This window comes from Pseudophryne corroboree, chromosome 1, assembly GCF_028390025.1.
Source record: "Pseudophryne corroboree isolate aPseCor3 chromosome 1, aPseCor3.hap2, whole genome shotgun sequence".
In the NCBI taxonomy this organism is placed as follows: domain Eukaryota; kingdom Metazoa; phylum Chordata; class Amphibia; order Anura; family Myobatrachidae; genus Pseudophryne; species Pseudophryne corroboree.
Window position 1 is genome coordinate 442,290,692 of NC_086444.1, and position 21,770 is coordinate 442,312,461.

At 39.6% G+C, this 21,770-nt stretch overlaps 5 pseudogenes; 1 reads left to right on the plus strand and 4 right to left on the minus strand.

The window, feature by feature from the left end:
* Nucleotides 1-2,062: 2,062 nt before the first annotated feature.
* Nucleotides 2,063-2,181, minus strand: LOC134949165 (5S ribosomal RNA; annotated as a pseudogene).
* Nucleotides 2,182-4,537: 2,356 nt separating this feature from the next.
* LOC134949171 (5S ribosomal RNA) lies at nt 4,538-4,656 on the plus strand (annotated as a pseudogene).
* Nucleotides 4,657-5,679: 1,023 nt separating this feature from the next.
* Nucleotides 5,680-5,797, minus strand: LOC134944224 (5S ribosomal RNA; annotated as a pseudogene).
* A 5,537-nt stretch (nt 5,798-11,334) lies between these two features.
* Nucleotides 11,335-11,452, minus strand: LOC134944229 (5S ribosomal RNA; annotated as a pseudogene).
* Nucleotides 11,453-17,946: 6,494 nt separating this feature from the next.
* On the minus strand, nt 17,947-18,064 carry LOC134944235 (5S ribosomal RNA; annotated as a pseudogene).
* Between the last annotated feature and the right edge of the window lie 3,706 nt (nt 18,065-21,770).

The following is a 21,770-nucleotide window of genomic DNA, read 5'->3' on the forward strand; positions in this document are numbered from 1 at the left end:
TTTCTGGCTCTGCAAGGGGGGTGACAGCGCGGCTCAGGGAACGAGCAGCTAGGCGCACCAAGTGAATGAACCCTCTGGAGCTAATGGTGTCCAGTAGCCTAAGAAGCAGAGCCCTTGAACTCAGAGAAGTAGGTCTGATTCTCTCCCCTCAGTCCCACGATGCAGGGAGCCTGTTTCCAGCAGGTCTCCCTGAAAATAATAAACCTAAGTCTTTTTCCTGAGAAACTCTGGAGAGCTCCTCAGTGTGCATCCAGACTCACTGAGCACAGAATCTAACTGGAGTCTGGAGGAGGGGCATAGAGGGAGGAGCCAGTTCACACCCAATTAAAGTCTTATAGTGTGCCCATGTCTCCTGCGGATCCGGTCTATACCCCATGGTTCTTGAAGCATCCCCAGCATCCTGTAGGACGTAAGGAGAAAAGCAGTTCACAGCAGGTTACAGGTAATAGCATAACATTCTGTGATTGGACAATCAAAATTGGTACAGATCCCAATGTCTCATATCGTAACCCCACAGCCCCAGCCTATCGACTGAGCATCATGTCTACCATCAGGAGCATTTTCCCTTTGTAAAGACAGCATTTTTAAAGCTACATAAGTGGGTAATGTTTATCAATATATATATATATATATATGTATAAATATATATATATATAAACAAACAAACAAACACACACACACACACACACACACACACACACACCATATTTGCTTTTCCTTTTTTTAAGGGGGGGGGGGGGGTCACCAGGCTTCAACTTGCCTCAAGTATGATTGGGATGAACTTATGCCTATGACACTATGTGTGTGTGCTATATTCTTAACTTCCGAGGGTATGTGCCACTGCTCTGTCACTTCCTTTAGCCAGCCAGCCTTTGTCTAATATAGGTGGACAATATTGTTAGTTGTGAGGTGGTCAAAAATGCTGGAAATTACAGGAAATGAATGTGATTGAGGGTTAAAATACTGTAGGAACAAAAAAACAACAAATTATATGATTCAAAACATGAGGGCATTTTGGCAAAAACAAAACACAAAGTTACTATAGATCCAAAACCTGGCTACATCGCATGTGGGCACTCTTGGTGTGGCTAGGTGATCCAGTGCCTAGCCATTCTGAGGTAGTGGAAAGAGATGCTCCCAATCATGCATCTATGATGCACGCGCACCTGAGATCACCCCAATGTGCTGGGGCACAGACGTAGCCATGATGAGTGCGGCTACATCTGTATGGGATTACAACCTGAGCAATATCTATGGTTCTTGGACTACTTTATATCATTGTTAGAAGGACATTTCCAGAAGGACATGGTTCATCAGATTCCACATTAAACCATCACCTCCTTCTTTGGTAATTATACAGAGCTATAAAAAAACTGTATGGTTCTTGTATAGTGAGGAAACAAAGGTTATTGATCCTGCACAGACCTAGATTCAAAGTTACGTAATAAATTATCTGAAAGCCAGTAGTGGACGATAATGCTTGAAAATTCCTATCCGTCCGTGTGGCGGTGCGCCCGGAGTCATAAAAAGTAGGCAATAGTTATCTATTCAGGGAGAAAAAGTATGACTCTTGTTTGGGCGCACTCTTAATACATTTTTTCTTAAATGATGATCAGTAGGTGATAAGTCAACAAAGTAATAATGACGTCTTTAGCTAGTACCCTTCTCCACACATAAAGCATCCAGGACAAGATACATTAAACGTAAGTACTATAATTATACAGTGTAGGAAATATAAATAGAAAAAGGACTTTTGTAATTACAAGAATGTATAAAAATGTGTTCAGATCTTAATTATACCTGGATAAATGCATATAGGAAAGGTAGCTACATCTCAAGCTGCCTCCGTCTGCCCAAGATCTGTACAAACTTTGTTTGTATTGATGCGGCCCTAGGTGGGGTTAAATGCGCGAATGGGAGAGCCCACACACCGTTTAACAATACTAATAGTCTGCCACTAGCATTGGTGAATAAATCAACATGATTAGAGAATGGAGAAGTAGTAGGATTAAGTGTAAGTGGTGATACTGCTGTTGGCGTTTTTACTATAGGGAAGGAGAACTTCCTACTTCACCAGGTATTCCCTAGCAGTCGCCTGTCTAGGTACTGACCTAGCCCACCTCCGTTTAGCTTCCAAGATCGGACGAGATTGGGCGTGAACGTAGGGGTATGGTCGTAGGGAGAACTTTCCCCATAACAACAATGAGAGTGCACCGAAACAGAAGGATTGAGTCCTTCTTCGGAGAAAGAATGTGTGTTAAAAGTGTATCATAGGATAAGGTTGAGAAGGATAGGTAAAAAGGTATGAATCTGCTGTCCACGTTAGACTGGAGAAACGTGTCCCTGAGGGAGCACGCTCTCCCGAATCATGGATTAGAGTTCACAGAAGGAAGAAGAGTGGGAACAGTAAGAGATTGAGGAGAAATAGTGAGGACAGTATGTTTGATACTCTGGTCTCCTTTTGGTCACCTGTATTGTTTCAACATGGCGAATTTAGGTGACGGCAGAAAGAGGTCCTGAAGAAATTTTAAATAGTAATTAGCGGCAGTGAAAATGTATGTTACTGTTAATCACGATAAAGTATATTGCTGTTAATAACGGTTATTGCTTGTGTTTCCCAAGCTAATATATGAGACTGGTAAGTTGTCACTGATAAAGCAAACCCCTTTGTGACAAGTCCACAAATGGACCGTCAAAAATTTTTTTTGTGCCTTTGATGTGCTGCCTGAGGCAGGCTACTTAAAGGACCAAAGAAACAAAAACATGAATATATGTCAAATATTTTTTTCATTAATTTGCATCGACAGAAGAATTGAGCGGAAGAGCAGACAAGGACATTCCCTGTGATCATAAATCTAAACAAAGAAATTGTTGCTTATTGTACACAAACAGAAAAAATATATACTTTTTAGCGAGTATGATGTGCTCATTCTTAAGAAGCATAGGCTATGTAAGTAGCAACACTATTGTCTGAAAGGCACATTGTAATAGGCTGAGACATATGGGTAATTCAATTTTGAACCTCTTCAGCCAATGAGCAATCAGTGAAAAAAGGGGGGGAGAAAGGGAGCGAGGTCACCAATTGTCGCCCACTGTTGTTTAGTACTGAATCACACAGAGGGGCAGAGAGTATAGCTCAGTAGGATAGGTAAGTCCTGTTGCTAATAATTCAGCCAACAGGTAATGTGCCCGCTGAAAAAGTGGAATCAGCCAACAGGCAATGTGCCAGCTGAAAGTACGGAAAAAGAAAAAAAAGAAAAAAACTTTAGTGTCAAACAGGCAAAAGTGCCCTCACTTTCTTTCTGAGCAGCTGCTCAGAAAGAAAGTGAACAAGCCCGTGACCGGGTGAAACGCGTTTTTCCAGTGGGCACCGCTCCTACCTGACATCTGAATGGGTGATATTTATTACCTTTATTATCTCATTGAGGGCACTTTTGCCTGTTTGACACTAAAGTTTTTTTCTTTTTTTTCTTTTTCCGTACTTTCAGCTGGCACATTGCCTGTTGGCTGATTCCGCTTTTTCAGCGGGCACATTACCTGTTGGCTGAATTATTAGCAACAGGACTTACCTATCCTACTGAGCTATACTCTCTGCCCCTCTGTGTGATTCAGTACTAAACAACAGTGGGCGACAATTGGTGACCTCGCTCCCTTTCTCCCCCCCTTTTTTCACTGATTGCTCATTGGCTGAAGAGGTTCAAAATTGAATTACCCATATGCCTCAGCCTATTACAATGTGCCTTTCAGACAATAGTGTTGCTACTTACATAGCCTATGCTTCTTAAGAATGAGCACATCATACTCGCTAAAAAGTATATATTTTTTCTGTTTGTGTACAATAAGCAACAATTTCTTTGTTTAGATTTATGATCACAGGGAATGTCCTTGTCTGCTCTTCCGCTCAATTCTTCTGTCGATGCAAATTAATGAAAAAAATATTTGGCATATATTCATGTTTTTGTTTCTTTGGTCCTTTAAGTAGCCTGCCTCAGGCAGCACATCAAAGGCACAAAAAAAAAATTTTGACGGTCCATTTGAGGACTTGTCACAAAGGGGTTTGCTTTATCAGTGACAACTTACCGGTCTCATATATTAGCTTGGGAAACACAAGCAATAACCGTTATTAACAGCAATATACTTTATCGTGATTAACAGTAACATACATTTTCACTGCCGCTAATTACTATTTAAAATTTCTTCAGGACCTCTTTCTGCCGTCACCTAAATTCGCCATGTTGAAACAATACAGGTGACCAAAAGGAGACCAGAGTATCAAACATACTGTCCTCACTATTTCTCCTCAATCTCTTACTGTTCCCACTCTTCTTCCTTCTGTGAACTCTAATCCATGATTCGGGAGAGCGTGCTCCCTCAGGGACACGTTTCTCCAGTCTAACGTGGACAGCAGATTCATACCTTTTTACCTATCCTTCTCAACCTTATCCTATGATACACTTTTAACACACATTCTTTCTCCGAAGAAGGACTCAATCCTTCTGTTTCGGTGCACTCTCATTGTTGTTATGGGGAAAGTTCTCCCTACGACCATACCCCTACGTTCACGCCCAATCTCGTCCGATCTTGGAAGCTAAACGGAGGTGGGCTAGGTCAGTACCTAGACAGGCGACTGCTAGGGAATACCTGGTGAAGTAGGAAGTTCTCCTTCCCTATAGTAAAAACGCCAACAGCAGTATCACCACTTACACTTAATCCTACTACTTCTCCATTCTCTAATCATGTTGATTTATTCACCAATGCTAGTGGCAGACTATTAGTATTGTTAAACGGTGTGTGGGCTCTCCCATTCGCGCATTTAACCCCACCTAGGGCCGCATCAATACAAACAAAGTTTGTACAGATCTTGGGCAGACGGAGGCAGCTTGAGATGTAGCTACCTTTCCTATATGCATTTATCCAGGTATAATTAAGATCTGAACACATTTTTATACATTCTTGTAATTACAAAAGTCCTTTTTCTATTTATATTTCCTACACTGTATAATTATAGTACTTACGTTTAATGTATCTTGTCCTGGATGCTTTATGTGTGGAGAAGGGTACTAGCTAAAGACGTCATTATTACTTTGTAGACTTATCACCTACTGATCATCATTTAAGAAAAAATGTATTAAGAGTGCGCCCAAACAAGAGTCATACTTTTTCTCCCTGAATAGATAACTATTGGTTCTTGTATAGTACAGAAGCCAAAAAGAAAAAAAGAAAGACTATGTGTCTCTTCTGGGGCACACTTTTATTGAAAATTATGTGGTCTTGTAATACTTAAAATATAACTTTTATTAGTAACCCTCTTAAAAAAATGGCTATAAGGCAACAGAAAAATAATAATAATAATACTAATAATAATAATAGCAACAATTATCATAAAGTTTGTCTATCCAAATAGACATCAAATTTGGTAATACAAGTTTGACATGATGGCTCTTTGGGCGAAATTATGTATGTGTCTCTGATGTTTGAGAAAATAATGTCTTCTTCCGAATTTGTAACAAAATAAACTATAACTATAATAGAAATAGAAAAATCCCAGAAGGAAAAGGTATTATTCAATCTAATATATATCGGGCTTCACCCTTATAGTTGATAGTATGTGAAATTCCAAAATTTGGATGGAAAATAATACTTTGGTTCTAGGTCCTATGTCCTGGATCTGGATATAAATACCTGCAGTACCAGGTATTCTCTGGTGGTCTCCCACCCAGGTACTGACCTGGCCCACAGTGCTTGGCTTCCAAGATCAGACGAGGTTGGGCATACTCAGTGTGGTTTGACCGCAGGTAGGTATATCCCACCTGGTGACACCTGGAACCATGTATTAAGGCTCTGTGAGAAATCCCAAAGTTTTTTGGTGAGATTAATGGATGCTCCTGAATCGAGATACTGGCGGTACCTGATATTCGCTGATGGTCTCCAAAATCAGGTGCTTCACCGGCCCCCTGGGCTAAACTTCAAAGAGATAGGATGAGGTTGGGCCTCTTCCGTATTGTTGACCTTGGGTGAATAAATAGCACCTGTGGCTATTAGAGGTCAATAAGGAACCAAAATTGGCTGGGAGCTGATTGAATCTGATCTGAGGTGTATATGAGGACTCCCCAAATTTTAAGAGGAGTGCTGAGTGGATGATAGTGTGACACTGTTGTGAAGAAATTTGAGTATAGGAGAATGAGTATAGGAGAAACAGAGAATCAGGTGTAGGTTAAACACCACTTCTGCTTTTTGATCATGTAAATTGGAATGTTACTTGAACTGTTTCTATATAGATAAATATTCAGATAATCATATGTGATGAATCACGTATTTGATCCAAATACTTGGAAAAATAATGTGTAATTAATCACGTATTAGATTCACGACTGCTCAATACAGTCAGCAAAAAAAGGGGGGGGGGTGTTGGGGGTTCGATTTCAGTTATTGCAGTGTGTCAAAAAGGGTCACTATCAAAGAGAGATATATAACCACTGTTCTTGTAGGAATCACAAAAACAAAAAAAACAGGACTGAACCTTTAAGGAACCATATATTGGTAGTAAATGGGTATTAATATATAAATTAATAATGAGTCCTGGACATAGGTACTGCTTGCTGGTAAATCTGGTATATTCCCATTGTTGCCATATATCCCTGGTTAACAATGTATGTGTCACTCTTAGATTGCTTCACTTATCAAAATATATATATATAATCACACAATGGTTGATGAGAGAGTGAATAACTTGAGCAAAAAAAGGGTGGAGTTTACCAGAGATATTGCCTCCGATGGAGAGTCAGGAAAGTCCTGTAACCTACTAGTAGGTGGAGGGGTGGGATACCCCCCTGGGTCGCTGGACGCCGCTCCTAAGTGTCCGTGGTGGAGGGTGAGCCCAGCAGTGAGACGCCGGTGTCCGCGGTCCCCCAACCGGAAGTTCGGAACACCGGAGCCGGAAGTGATGTACGTTTTGCTTGGGAGAGCTTGTTCACTGGTTGCCTTCTCTCCGGCTCTCTTGCACTATTTTATAAAGACATGGTGGGTCCTGTGAATTGGGTAATTGGCTATAATAACTAATTAAGTCCCCTATATTAGAACTTAGCAAACGTGGAAGACATAAAGTATGCCTGTTGCGATGTAAAAGAAAATTAAATAGAGATACGCTTATTTAGAGAAAAGTATTTGGACTGAATCCTGATAATTAGGGATTGGCTTGTTGAGGCTTGTTAAGACACTAATTACATCCCTAAACTTGATTTATGACGCTGTTAGGGGGAGTGATTAAGCTAATTATGGCATGGATAGGATTTGAGGATAAACCTAATTTAGAGAATTATTGTATGATTAAATGATATAGTGGAGTGGAAAACAACAGGATTGAAATGAAATATTATAATGATATTAGTGAAAAAATGGAATAATGTGGAAAAATAATTAATGAGAAAATATATATATTAACAAAAAAATATAAATGAATGCTGAATGAAAATAAAAATGTTGAAATAAAAATGTTAATGATGGGAAATAACAATGATGAAAAATATGATAAAAATTATAAATAATATGATGAGAAGGGGTATGTAACAAGAATTGAAAATGAGCAACAAAAAACAAAATTGGAATATCTACACATAGAAATGGATGAGGTGGAAAATGTTTGGATATAAAATGAAAGTCGGGGTCGAGATATTATGGAATTGGAATGGTTGATGGAGATGAAGAGAGATGAGAATAATGATATATTTAAATGAGGCAGTGTACGACTATTGATGAAACTGGAGGGTGGGGGGGAGCAGATGTAGTGTGACTGTGGAGTGAGTGGGTGATGGAGCAGTGTGTGGTGTGAAATTCCTGTAGCGACCATGAAGATGATAAGTGGGAAGTATTATGGGATATTGGGAAGGGAACTCTGATTGGTGTTGAATGTGTGAATGGTATGAAGGGTGACGTGAGGAATGGGTGACAAGGAAAGGGTGGATATGGCAGAGAAGTGAGAGCGGAAAAGAGAGAATAAATACGAGGAGCTAGCCTAGGTGAAGGGGGAGCTGAGAGTGTATGAGGATAGAAAGGATGAGTGATAGTGAGGAGGGAAAATGGGGAGGGGCACAGAATTTGAGAAGAACATATACAGGTTGAGTATCCCATATCCAAATATTCCGAAATACGGAATATTCCGAAATACGGACTTTTTTGAGTGAGAGTGAGATAGTGAAACCTTTGTTTTCTGATGGCTCAATGTACACAAACTTTGTTTAATACACAAAGTTATTAATAATACTGTATTAAATGACCTTCAGGCTGTGTATATAAGGTGTATATGAAACATAAATGAATTGTGTGAATGTAGACACACTTTGTTTAATGCAAAAAGTTATAAAAAATATTGGCTAAAATGACCTTCAGGCTGTGTGTATAAGGTGTATATGTAACATAAATGCATTCTGTGCTTAGATTTAGGTCCCATCACCATGATATCCCATTATGGTATGCAATTATTCCAAAATACGGAAAAATCCCATATCCAAAATACCTCTGGTCCCAAGCATTTTGGATAAGGGATACTCAACCTGTATAATGATGAATTGAGGTAAATGATATTCAAAGTGGTGTGAAAATTGGTTTGTTGGTGTTGTAAATGGGAGATTGTGTCAACAACTAGTGAGTTGGGCATGTGTATGAGGAGACAATGGAAGGGGAGGAGAATAGTGAAAGACTGTGGGGCTTCCAAAGGATTGGAATGGCTTGGGGGAGTGTGGGACCTGTGGTGAATGTATCGTTTTGGACCCTAAAAAAATGTTCTTTACACTTTGTATGGGTACATGAAGGCATTATAAAAAGACACTGTAGCTGATATATTCATTGAGACCATTCGGGGCTAAGGTATTCAATTTGAAAGTCCATTCACTTTCTATTTTGAGGAGTGTAGCCATAATGTCTCCACCTCTGATTCCCATTTTGACTTGTTCTAAACCGCATATTTTTAAATCCTACGGGGAGCAGGAATGTTTTTGCAGAAAGTGTCTGGAGACAGTAGTTAGTTGCTTCATCCTTTGTTGGTCTCTACTGGCATTCCTGATGTTACTCATATGTTCGAGGGCCCTGTGCTTCAACATGCGTGTGGTGATTCCTATATACTTGAGATTGCATGGGCACGAGATGCAATAGACTACTTTGGTACTCTTGCAGTTAAAGAAATCCTTGATTTTAATGGTGTCCCCATATCTGTCCATTGTTGTTTGAAGATTGACTATATGCTCACAGATTTTACAATTTCCACATGGATAGCTTCCTATTATGACGGGGTCTCGTGCTGGTCTTGATATAAAGTGACTTTTGACAAAATGATCTCTCAAATTTGGAGAGCGTCTCCAACTGAGATCTATTGTGTTGTTGAGTTTCTGTGACAAGTCATTATCAGACATCAAGATAGACCAATGTCGTTGGAAGATGGATTTAATTTCTTTCCATTCGTCACAGAAGTCACCCACGAATCGAATTGTCGTGTTGGCATTAGTGGTCTTAGACTCCTGGAAAATTAATGACTCTCTTGGAGTGTGCAAGCAGATCTTTTTAGCTTTTTTAATGGACCTGGAACTGTACCCCCGTTCTTTTAATCTGTGTGCCAGTTCTTTGCTGCGGGTAGTAAATATTTCATCGTTGGAACAGTTCCTTCGTAGGCGCAGGAATTCCCCTTTGGGGATGTTGGTAATTGTGGGGGGAAAGTGGGAGCTGGTTTGATGTAATAGAGTATTGGTAGAGGTACTCTTGCGGAAGATTTCAGTTGAAAGGAGGTTAAGGTTGTCTCTTTAGATTCGAAGATCAAGGAAGAATATGCTCTTTGAGTTACATTCAAAGGTAAACCTGAGGTTTAAATTGTTATTATTCAAATGCTTTATGAAAATACCAAGTTCCTCAGGTGTTCCACTCCAAATCAAAAGAATGTCATCCATATAACGAGTCCACAGAACGACATGTTTAATATGTTCCTCCATATTATCCGTGAATACAAACTCCCTCTCCCACCACCCCAGGAAGAGGTTAGCATATGTGGGGGCACAGGCTGCCCCCATTGCTGTAACCCTTACCTTGGTGTAGAAGAGGTTGTTAAAAGTAAAGTAGTTTTGATGTAGTACAAATTGTAAGAGTTGGAGCAAAAAATGGTGGAATTCAGTCATTTCTTCCATTTTGAGAAAGTATTCAACAGCCCGTATACACAAATCATGTCAGATACATGTATATAGAGCCTCCACATCCAAACTAACTAAGAGATGTGTTTCTTCTAATTCTATGGTGTTGATTTTTCGAAGTGTTTGTGCCACTACTTTGTCACTTCCTTTAGCCAGCCAGCTTTTGTCTAATATAGGTGGACAATATTGTTAGTTGTGAGGTGGTCAAAAATGCTGGAAATTACAGGAAATGAATGTTATTGAGGGTCATAATACTGTAGGAAAAAAAAACCAACAAATTATATGATCGAAAACATGAGGGCATTTTGGTAAAACCAAAACACAAAGTTACTATAGATCCAAAACCTGGCTACATCGCATGTGGGCACTCTTGGTGTGGCTAGGTGATGCAGTGCCTAGCCATTCTGAGGCAGTGGAAAGAGATGCTCCCAATCATGCATCTATGATGCACGCGCACCTGAGATCACCACAATGTGCTGGGGCACAGATGTAGCCATGATGAGTGCGGCTACATCTGTATGGGATTACAACCTGAGCAATATCTATATCTCTTGGACTACTTTATATCATTGTTAGAAGGACATTTCCAGAAGGACATGGTTCATCAGATTCCACATTAAACCATCACCTCCTTCTTTGGTAATTATACAGAGCTATAAAAAAGTGTATGGTTCTTGTATAGTACAGGAGCCAAAAAGAAAAAAAGAAAGACTATGTGTCTCTTCTGGGGCACACTTTTATTGAAAATGATGTGGTCGTGTAATACTTAAAATATAACTTTTATTAGTAACCCTCTTAAAAAAATGGCTATAAGGCAAAAGAAAAATAATAATAATAATAATAATAATAATAATAGCAACAATTATCATAAAGTTTGTCTATCCAAATAGACATCAAATTTGGTAATACAAGTTTGACATGATGGCTCTTTGGGCAAAATTATGTATGTGTCTCTGATGTTTGAGAAAATAATGTCTTCTTCCGAATTTGTAACAAAATAAACTATAACTATAATAGAAATAGAAAAATCCCAGAAGGAAAAGGTATTATTCAATCTAATATATACCGGGCTTCACCCTTATAGTTGATAGTATGTGAAATTCCAAAATTTGGATGGAAAATAATACTTTGGTTCTAGGTCCTATGTCCTGGATCTGGATATAAATACCTGCAGTACCAGGTATTCTCTGGTGGTCTCCCACCCAGGTACTGACCTGGCCCACAGTGCTTGGCTTCCAAGATCAGACGAGGTTGGGCATACTCAGTGTGGTTTGACCGCAGGTAGGTATATCCCACCTGGTGACACCTGGAACCATGTATTAAGGCTCTGTGAGAAATCCCAAAGTTTTTTGGTGAGATTAATGGATGCTCCTGAATCGAGATACTGGCGGTACCTGATATTCGCTGATGGTCTCCAAAATCAGGTGCTTCACCGGCCCCCTGGGCTAAACTTCAAAGAGATAGGATGAGGTTGGGCCTCTTCCGTATTGTTGACCTAGGGTGAATAAATAGCACCTGTGGCTATTAGAGGTCAATAAGGAACCAAAATTGGCTGGGGGCTGATTGAATCTGATCTGAGGTGTATATGAGGACTCCCCAAATTTTAAGAGGAGTGCTGAGTGGATGATAGTGTGACACTGTTGTGAAGAAATTTGAGTATAGGAGAAACAGAGAATCAGGTGTAGGTTAAACACCACTTCTGCTTTTTGATCATCTGCTTGGGCATCGAATGAAAAAATGAGAGGGTGGTGAGAAACGACACTGAGACCGAAGAAAGGTAGAGGAACACTTCTACTGTCCTGTTTTGTAGCAAAATGGTGCTCTGTTTACATGATGCATTGCAGAGCCACCCAGATTGTTTAAACAGAATGAGAGGGAGTTCCCGAAATTTCATGTAAATAGGAATGTTACTTGAACTGTTTCTATATAGATAAATATTCAGATAATCATATGTGATGAATCACGTATTTGATCCAAATACTTGGAAAAATAATGTGTAATTAATCACGTATTAGATTCACGACTGCTCAATACAGTCAGCAAAAAAAAGGGGGGGGGTGTTGGGGGTTCAATTTCAGTTATTGCAGTGTGTCAAAAAGGGTCACTATCAAAGAGAGATATATAACCACTGTTCTTGTAGGAATCACAAAAAACAAAAAAACAGGACTGAACCTTTAAGGAACCATATATTGGTAGTAAATGGGTATTAATATATAAATTAATAATGAGTCCTGGACATAGGTACGGCTTGCTGATAAATCTGGTATATTCCCATTGTTGCCATATATCCCTGGTTAACAATGTATGTGTCACTCTTAGATTGCTTCACTTATCAAAATGTATATATATATACAACCGGAAGTTCGGAACACCGGAGCCGGAAGTGATGTACGTTTTGCTTGGGAGAGCTTGTTCACTGGTTGCCTGCTCTCCGGCACTCTTGCACTGTTTTATAAAGACATGGTGGGTCCTGTGGATTGGGTAATTGGCTATAATAACTAATTAAGTCCCCTATATTAGAACTTAGCAAACGTGGAAGACATAAAGTATGCCTGTTGCGATGTAAAAAAATTAAATAGAGATACGCTTATTTAGAGAAAAGTATTTGGACTGAATCCTGATAATTAGGGATTGGCTTGTTGAGGCTTGTTAAGACACTAATTACATCCCTAAACTTGATTTATGACGCTGTTAGGGGGAGTGATTAAGCTAATTATGGCATGGATAGGATTTGAGGATAAACCTAATTTAGAGATTTATTGTATGATTAAATGATATAGTGGAGTGGAAAACAACAGGATTGAAATGAAATATTATAATGATATTAGTGAAAAAATGGAATAATGTGGAAAAATGATTAATGAGAAAATATATATATTAACAAAAAAATATAAATGAATGCTGAATGAAAATAAAAATGTTGAAATAAAAATGTTAATGATGGGAAATAACAATGATGAAAAATATGATAAAAATTATAAAATATATGATGAGAAGGGGTATGTAACAAGAATTGAAAATGAGCAACAAAAAACAAAATTGGAATATCTACACATAGAAATGGATGAGGTGGAAAATGTTTGGATATAAAATGAAAGTCGGGGTCGAGATATTATGGAATTGGAATGGTTGATGGAGATGAAGAGAGATGAGAATAATGATATATTTAAATGAGGCAGTGTACGACTATTGATGAAACTGGAGGGTGGGGGGAGCAGATGTAGTGTGACTGTGGAGTGAGTGGGTGATGGAGCAGTGTGTGGTGTGAAATTCCTGTAGCGACCATGAAGATGATAAGTGGGAAGTATTATGGGATATTGGGAAGGGAACTCTGATTGGTGTTGAATGTGTGAATGGTGTGAAGGGTGACGTGAGGAATGGGTGACAAGGAAAGGGTGGATATGGCAGAGAAGTGAGAGCGGAAAAGAGAGAATAAATACGAGGAGCTAGCCTAGGTGAAGGGGGAGCTGAGAGTGTATGAGGATAGAAAGGATGAGTGATAGTGAGGAGGGAAAATGGGGAGGGGCACAGAATTTGAGAAGAACATATATAATGATGAATTGAGGTAAATGATATTCAAAGTGGTGTGAAAATTGGTTTGTTGGTGTTGTAAATGGGAGATTGTGTCAACAATTAGTGAGTTGGGCATGTGTATGAGGAGACAATGGAAGGGGAGGAGAATAGTGAAAGACTGTGGGGCTTCCAAAGGATTGGAATGGCTTGGGGGAGTGTGGGACCTGTGGTGAATGTATCGTTTTGGACCCTAAAAAAGGTTCTTTAAACTTTGTATGGGTTTATGAAGGCATTATAAAAAGACACTGTAGCTGATATATTCATTGAGACCATTCGGGGATAAGGTATTCAATTTGAAAGTCCATTCACTTTCTATTTTGAGGAGTGTAGCCATAATGTCTCCACCTCTGATTCCCATTTTGACTTGTTCTAAAACGCATATTTTTAAATCCTACGGGGAGCAGGAATGTTTTTGCAGAAAGTGTCTGGAGACAGTAGTTAGTTGCTTCATCCTTTGTTGGTCTCTACTGGCATTCCTGATTTTATTCATATGTTTGAGGGCCCTGTGCTTCAACATGCGTGTGGTGATTCCTATATATTTGAGATTGCATGGGCACGAGATGCAATAGACTACATAGGTACTCTTGCAGTTAAAGAAATCCTTGATTTTAATGGTGTCCCCATATCTGTCCATTGTTGTTTGAAGATTGACTATATGCTCACAGATTTTACAATTTCCACATGAATAGCTTCATATTTTGACGGGGTCTCGTGCTGGTCTTGATATAAAGTGACTTTTGACAAAATGATCTCTCAAATTTGGAGAGCGTCTCCAACTGAGATCTATTGTGTTGTTGAGTTTCTGTGACAAGTCATTATCAGACATCAAGATAGACCAATGTCGTTGTAAGATGGATTTAATTTCTTTCCATTCGTCACAGAAGTCACCCACAAATCGAATTGTCGTGTTGGCATTAGTGGTCTTAGACTCCTGGAAAATTAATGACTCTCTTGGAGAGTGCAAGCAGATCTTTTTAGCTTTTTTAATGGACCTGGTACTGTACCCTTGTTCTTTTAATCTGTGTGCCAGTTCTTTGCTGCGGGTAGCAAATATTTCATCGTTGGAACAGTTTCTTCGTAGGCGCAGGAATTCCCCTTTGGGGATGTTGGTAATTGTGGGGGGAAAGTGGGAGCTGGTTTGATGTAATAGAGTATTGGTAGAGGTACTCTTGCGGAAGATTTCAGTTGAAAGGAGGTTAAGGTCGTCTCTGTAGATTCGAAGATCCAGGAAGGATATGCTCTTTGAGTTACATTCAAAGGTAAACCTGAGGTTTAAATTGTTATTATTCAAATGCTTTATGAAAATACCAAGTTCCTCAGGTGTTCCACTCCAAATCAAAAGAATGTCATCAATATAACGAGTCCACAGAACGACATGTTTAATATGTTCCTCCATATTATCCGTGAATACAAACTCCCTCTCTCACCACCCCAGGAAGAGGTTAGCATATGTGGGGGCACAGGCTGCCCCCATTGCTGTACCCTTACCTGGGTGTAGAAGAGGTTGTTAAAAGTAAAGTAGTTTTGATGTAGTACAAATTGTAAGAGTTGGAGCAAAAAATGGTGGAATTCAGTCATTTCTTCCATTTTGAGAAAGTATTCAACAGCCCGTATACCCAAATCATGTCAGATACATGTATATAGAGCCTCCACATCCAAACTAACTAAGAGATGTGTTTCTTCTAATTCTATGGTGTTGATTTTTCGAAGGACATCGGTGGTGTCCTTGGTATAAGATGGAAGGCTCATTACATGATCTCTTAGGTGTGTATCTATGAAGATACAGGCTTTCTTAAGTAAACCTCCATTGCCCGATACAATTGGCTGACCTGGAGGATTGTGAAGGTTCTTATGTACCTTCGGTAGAAGGTAAAATGTTGGAGTTCTAGAATTAGTGACAGATAAATATTCATGTTCTATTTTGGTTATGGTACCCGAATTAAAAGCTTGATCTACAATTCTCATGTACTGTTGCGTATAGTTGGCTGATGGATCAAAAAAGCTTTTTTTATAGCAAGATTGATCATCGAGTTGTTTGTTTGCTTCAATCAAATACATTTCCACTGGCCATATTACCACATTCCCCCTTTGTCAGAGGGTTTGATTAGGATTTGGATTTCTCTGATTGCTTTTCTTTCATTCTTAGATAGGTTGCCTACTGGTTTGGAAAATTTTCTTTTCTGGTGCAGTTTGTCCAGGTCCCGGGAAACCAGGTTGGTAAGCACCTTGACCTCTGGGCAGGTGTTGTTGTTAGGAAAAAAGGTTGATTTTTTCTTTAGAGTTGTCCTTTTGGATTGTGTGGGTACCATAGTATCCATAAGTTCTTCCAGGGCATCCAAAGCTTCTTCTTCTAGAGATGACATAACGGCTGTAGGTGGCAGATCAGATGCAGGATCTACTGAAGCTGGTTGTTTAGAAAAATATTTAGCGAGTAATAATTTGCGACCAAAAAGCTGCAGATTCACCTGCCATTGAAATCTGTTAAATTTGGATGTAGGTGAAAAACTGAGGCCCATCCCTAGTACCCGTTGTTGATCTTCCGTCAGGACATGTTTAGATAAGTTGACAATCTGTAAGTGGTTTGGATCATGGTTTATTTCTGATTCCTGCAGTTTGGATATCTGTTGGGAGATGGGGACCCCCATTTTTCCCGGCCTCTTCTTCTTGCTCCGCCTTGTTTTTCTTTTCCTTTGGTGTTGAAATCCCGTGCACCTCGGGTTTGTTCTAAAAAACCCGATACTGTGCTGTTTTCTCTTCTGGAGGTCATGATGCTCCTGGATTCCCGTGTCTGGTGATCGTATTCTTCTATGCTTGAGAGTTCAGTTTCCGAGGATGATGGAGTATGGGGGTGTCCTGTGAAATGCCCCTTCCTGCTTGGTCTAGTCCAATAGAAGACCCTGTTATTGATGAAATCTCTTTTGTCCCTTGAAAACTTGCTCTTTTTGCAATCTATTATAGTCTGCTCATAAATCTGCAGATCTTTCTTGATGTTCTCAAATTTACTCTGGAACTTGAAGTTTTGTTCCCACTGTTCCAAATTCTTGCCTAATTTATCAATTTCTTTTGAGCAGTCGTCTAGGACAAAATTATTATGTTTGATTAGGATACAAATTAGATACTGTGAGCATTTCAACAAGGTTGTTTCCCACTCCTGTTTCAAATAATCTGTAAACAATTCATATGAGGGAAAAAGTTTTGGTCTGAGACCTCTTGGTACTATTTTCTGTTTGTGATAATTTTCCAGACTCGTTAAGTCCCAATTTACTCTGGTTTGATGTTGTAATAAATATTTAAGTTTTTGACAATCTTCTTCCCAATTTTGTTCCACAGTGTCAGAGTTTATGTCAGTAGGAAAAATGTTTTCTAAGTCTTCTGTTCTACGTCTTGTGCTAAGTTCATTTTTGAGACTAAAGCTGGTAATATTATGCAAGGGAGTTGCAGAGAGTAAAGAAAAAAAGAGGAAAAGGATTTGTAATCACAGTGGATCCGTGCCAGACTCTGGAAAGCTGAGCTTAGGCTCAGTATACGAAGTACACAAAAAGGGGTTGGTGGAGTCTGCACAGGATCACTCAAAGTGCTTGGTACTTTAGATGATATCAATTAAAGCTATAGCTTGAATTTAAACCAACGAATGGCCATATATCGAACAAATAATTGGTACTCGGCACTGGTTTGGCGGTGCTCCCAGAAATAGTTCAGTAAACTAGTTATAAAAAAAAGTGTATGGTTCTTGTATAGTACAGGAGCCAAAAAGAAAAAAAAGAAAGACTATGTGTCTCTTCTGGGGCACACTTTTATTGAAAATTATGTGGTCTTGTAATACTTAAAATATAACTTTTATTAGTAACCCTCTTAAAAAAATGGCTATAAGGCAAAAGAATAATAATAATAATAGCAACAATTATCATAAAGTTTGTCTATCCAAATAGACATCAAATTTGGTAATACAAGTTTGACATGATGGCTCTTTGGGCGAAATTATGTATGTGTCTCTGATGTTTGAGAAAATAATGTCTTCTTCCGAATTTGTAACAAAATAAACTATAACTATAATATAAATAGAAAAATCCCAGAAGGAAAAGGTATTATTCAATCTAATATATACCGGGCTCCACCCTGATAGTTGATAGTATGTGAAATTCCAAAATTTGGATGGAAAATAATACTTTGGTTCTAGGTCCTATGTCCTGGATTTGGATATAAATACCTGCAGTACCAGGTATTCTCTGGTGGTCTCCCACCCAGGTACTGACCTGGCCCACAGTGCTTGGCTTCCAAGATCAGACGAGGTTGGGCATACTCAGTGTGGTTTGACCGCAGGTAGGTATATCCCACCTGGTGACACCTGGAACCATGTATTAAGGCTCTGTGAGAAATCCCAAAGTGTTTTGATGAGATTACTGGCAGCTCCTGAATCGAGATACTGGCGGTACCTGATATTCGCTGATGGTCTCCAAAATCAGGTGCTTCACCAGCCCCCTGGGCTAAACTTCAAAGAGATAGGATGAGGTTGGGCCTCTTCCGTATTGTTGACCTTGGGTGAATAAATAGCACCTGTGGCTATTAGAGGTCAATAAGGAACCAAAATTGGCTGGGGGCTGATTGAATCTGATCTGAGGTGTATATGAGGACTCCCCAAATTTTAAGAGGAGTGCTGAGTGGATGATAGTGTAACACTGCTGTGAAGAAATTTGAGTATAGGAGAAACAGAAAATCAGGTGTAGGTTAAACACCACTTCTGCTTTTTGATCATCTGCCTGGGCATCGAATGAAAAAATGAGAGGGTGGTGAGAAACGACACTGAGACCGAAGAAAGGTAGAGGAACAATTCTACTGTCCTGTTTTGTAGCAAAATGGTGCTCTGAAGCCAAGCACTGTGGGCCAGGTCAGTACCTGGGTGGGAGACCACCAGAGAATACCTGGTACTGCAGGTATTTATATCCAAATCCAGGACATAGGACCTAGAACCAAAGTATTATTTTCCATCCAAATTTTTGAATTTCACATACTATCAACTATCAGGGTGAAGCCCGGTATATATTAGATTGAATAATACCTTTTCCTTCCGGGATTTTTCTATTTCTATTATAGTTATAGTTTATTTAGTTACAAATTCGGAAGAAGACATTATTTTCTCAAACATCAGAGACACATACATAATTTCGCCCAAAGAGCTATCATGTCAAACTTGTTTTACCAAATTTAACGTCTATTTGGATAGACGAACTTTATGATAATTGTTGCTATTATTATTATTATTATTATCATTATTTTTCTTTCGCCTTATAGCCATTTTTTTAAGAGGGTTACTAATAAAAGTTATATTTAAGTATTACAAGACCACATAATTTTCAATAAAAGTGTGCCCCAGAAGAGACACATAGTCTTTCTTTTTTTCTTTTTGGCTCCTGTACTATACAAGGACCATACACTTTTTTTATAACTAGTTTACTGAACTATTTCTGGGAGCAACCCAGTGCCGAATACCAATTATTTGTTTGATATATGGCCATACGTTGGTTTCATTTCGAGCTATAGCTTTAATTGATATCATCTAAAGTACGAAGCACTTAGACTGAGTGATCCTGTGCAGACTCCACCAACCCCTTTTAATTATACAGAGCTGCCATTACAGTGGGACTATATGGAACTGCAGGAAAATTACCACCCTTTGGTGATTCCTCTAGTTCATAATTTGGAGTATATACAGTATATGGACACTGTAATTAATCCTTCCATTGTAAGACAAAACTTTTGTGATACATTGATTTCTCTATCACACCGGACCTCACAGATACCTTTAAATCTAGATTCTACACAATGCTAGTTGTTGTGGAACTACAAGTCACATCATGCCCTGCCAGCCATGTATTGTTGCTTGTAGTTCTGCTTCAATTAAAAATGTTTTATTGAATGTAAATAGAAGTTATATTCTGATACATTTGAATTGATTGGGTGTACACAGGTGGAATAACCATCCAGTAGATACATTTCCTCCACATCATTACTAATACATGTTGACTTTCTTAAAGAGATTAGTGAATTATATTGCTACAATTAGGTACTCCCGAAGATTCCACCATGAAAGATTTTAATGGAGTCCTTATGTTCTCTGCACAAACAGTAATATTTCACACTTTATTACACATACTGTAAGTATATAGCATGGGCTTCACTGGCTCACAATGTCAGTTAGAATCATGGAGAATATGCTAGATTAAATGTATTTTATCTGAATTTTTTTTTTCACCAAAGCTTAATTATTAAAACACTTCATAAGATGACATAGAGGTTATAACGGCAATAGAATTTCAGAAATAAAACAAAAAGGAATACCTTTCAGAACTCCAAAATTTATGAAAGAGGCCTTAGAAACTTTTCCTGTGTGGGGAAGGGGGGGGGGGGGTTGGGGTTTATGAGGATAAGATGTATGATGCATTCTCAGCTCATAGCTGCTCCCCAGAGGAATGAACAATTATTGTTGGGCGATATTTCTTTTTATGAACACACCACTTCCTTTGTTTTTACCCTCAGAAATGTTTTACTTGTCAAGCTAGCAGGACCTAAGAGAAATAGGGAACCCCTGGAGCTTTTCAGATAAGGGTCACGTGTGATTACATCTGCACGAGGTGTGTGCGAACTGTTGCCCTGGAAGCCCAGGTAACTGATCTAGAGCAAACCGTTATGCGACTGAGGGAGATTCACAATCTCAAGCGTAGTTTAGACAGAACGGTGGAGGAGTTGCGGGAGGGGTCACTGGTAGAAGAGGATGATGATTAGGTAGCCAGTTGGGTCACAATTAGAAGGAAGAAAAAGAGGGGGAGGCTCGACATCTCCGAACTATCAAACCCGAACAAATTTGCCCGATTGGACGAGGAATCGGAGGATGATAGTGAAGAAATGACGGTGCCGGAGGAGACTGCTCCCTCTAGCATCCAGAGGAGCGGTCCCTCTGGCGCGGTTGGGATAAAAGAAAGAGAGGTACCTAGTCAGATGGTGGTGGTAGGGGATTCAATCATCAGGAAGGCAGATAGGGCAATCTGCTACCGGGACCGTGATCGCCGTACAGTCTGTTGTCTCCCGGGTGCTCGGGTACGGCACATCGCGGACCGGGTAGATAGATTGTTGGGAGGGGCTGGGAAAGACCCGGCGGTCTTGGTGCACGTTGGCACCAATGACAAAGTTAGCGGAAGGTGGGATGTCCTTAAGAAAGACTATAGGGACTTAGGAAGGAAACTGAAGGCAAGGACATCTAAGGTAATATTCTCAGAATTATTACCCGTGCCACGCGCTAGTCCAAGGAGGCAGAGGGAGAATAGGGAGGTAAATGTGTGGCTTAGGGATTGGTGCAGGAAAGAGGGGTTTGTGTTCCTGGAACACTGGGCGGACTTCTCAGTCAGGCGCCATCTCTTTTGTCGTGACGGATTGCACCTGACTGAGGAGGGGGCAGTGGTGCTGAGGGGAAGGATGGTTAGAAGGTTGGAGGAGATTTTAAACTAGGAGCCTGGGGGGAGGGTTTAGCTAGAAACTACGGGTCATGCAGTGAGAATAGTGGGGATGGCGGTAGTAAACAAAATGGGGGAGAAGTTGGGAGGAGGGTAAGAGCAGGCAGTAAGGTAACTAACATGGGTACTAAAAGAGATTTTACCAAAGCACTAACCAATGACGATTACAGGTCATCATTGCTACATAAGACATAAGGTAAAAGATGTCCCTAACGCAAGGGAAAATACTTATCTTAGTTGTATTTATGTAAACGCCAGAAGCATTACTGGTAAAAAGGGTGAACTAGAAATACTTGCAGCAAGCAAACAGTATGATATTATAGGCATTACTGAAACTTGGTGGGATGAATCTCATGATTGGACAGTCAATCTAGAGGGCTATACACTGTTTAGGAAAGGCAGACTAAATAAAAAGGGTGGAGGGGTGTGTCTTTACGTAAAGCCGTTTTTAAAACCTGATATACGGGAAGATATTCAGGAGGGGACTGTAGACACTGTTGAACATTATGGGTAGAAATTGCAT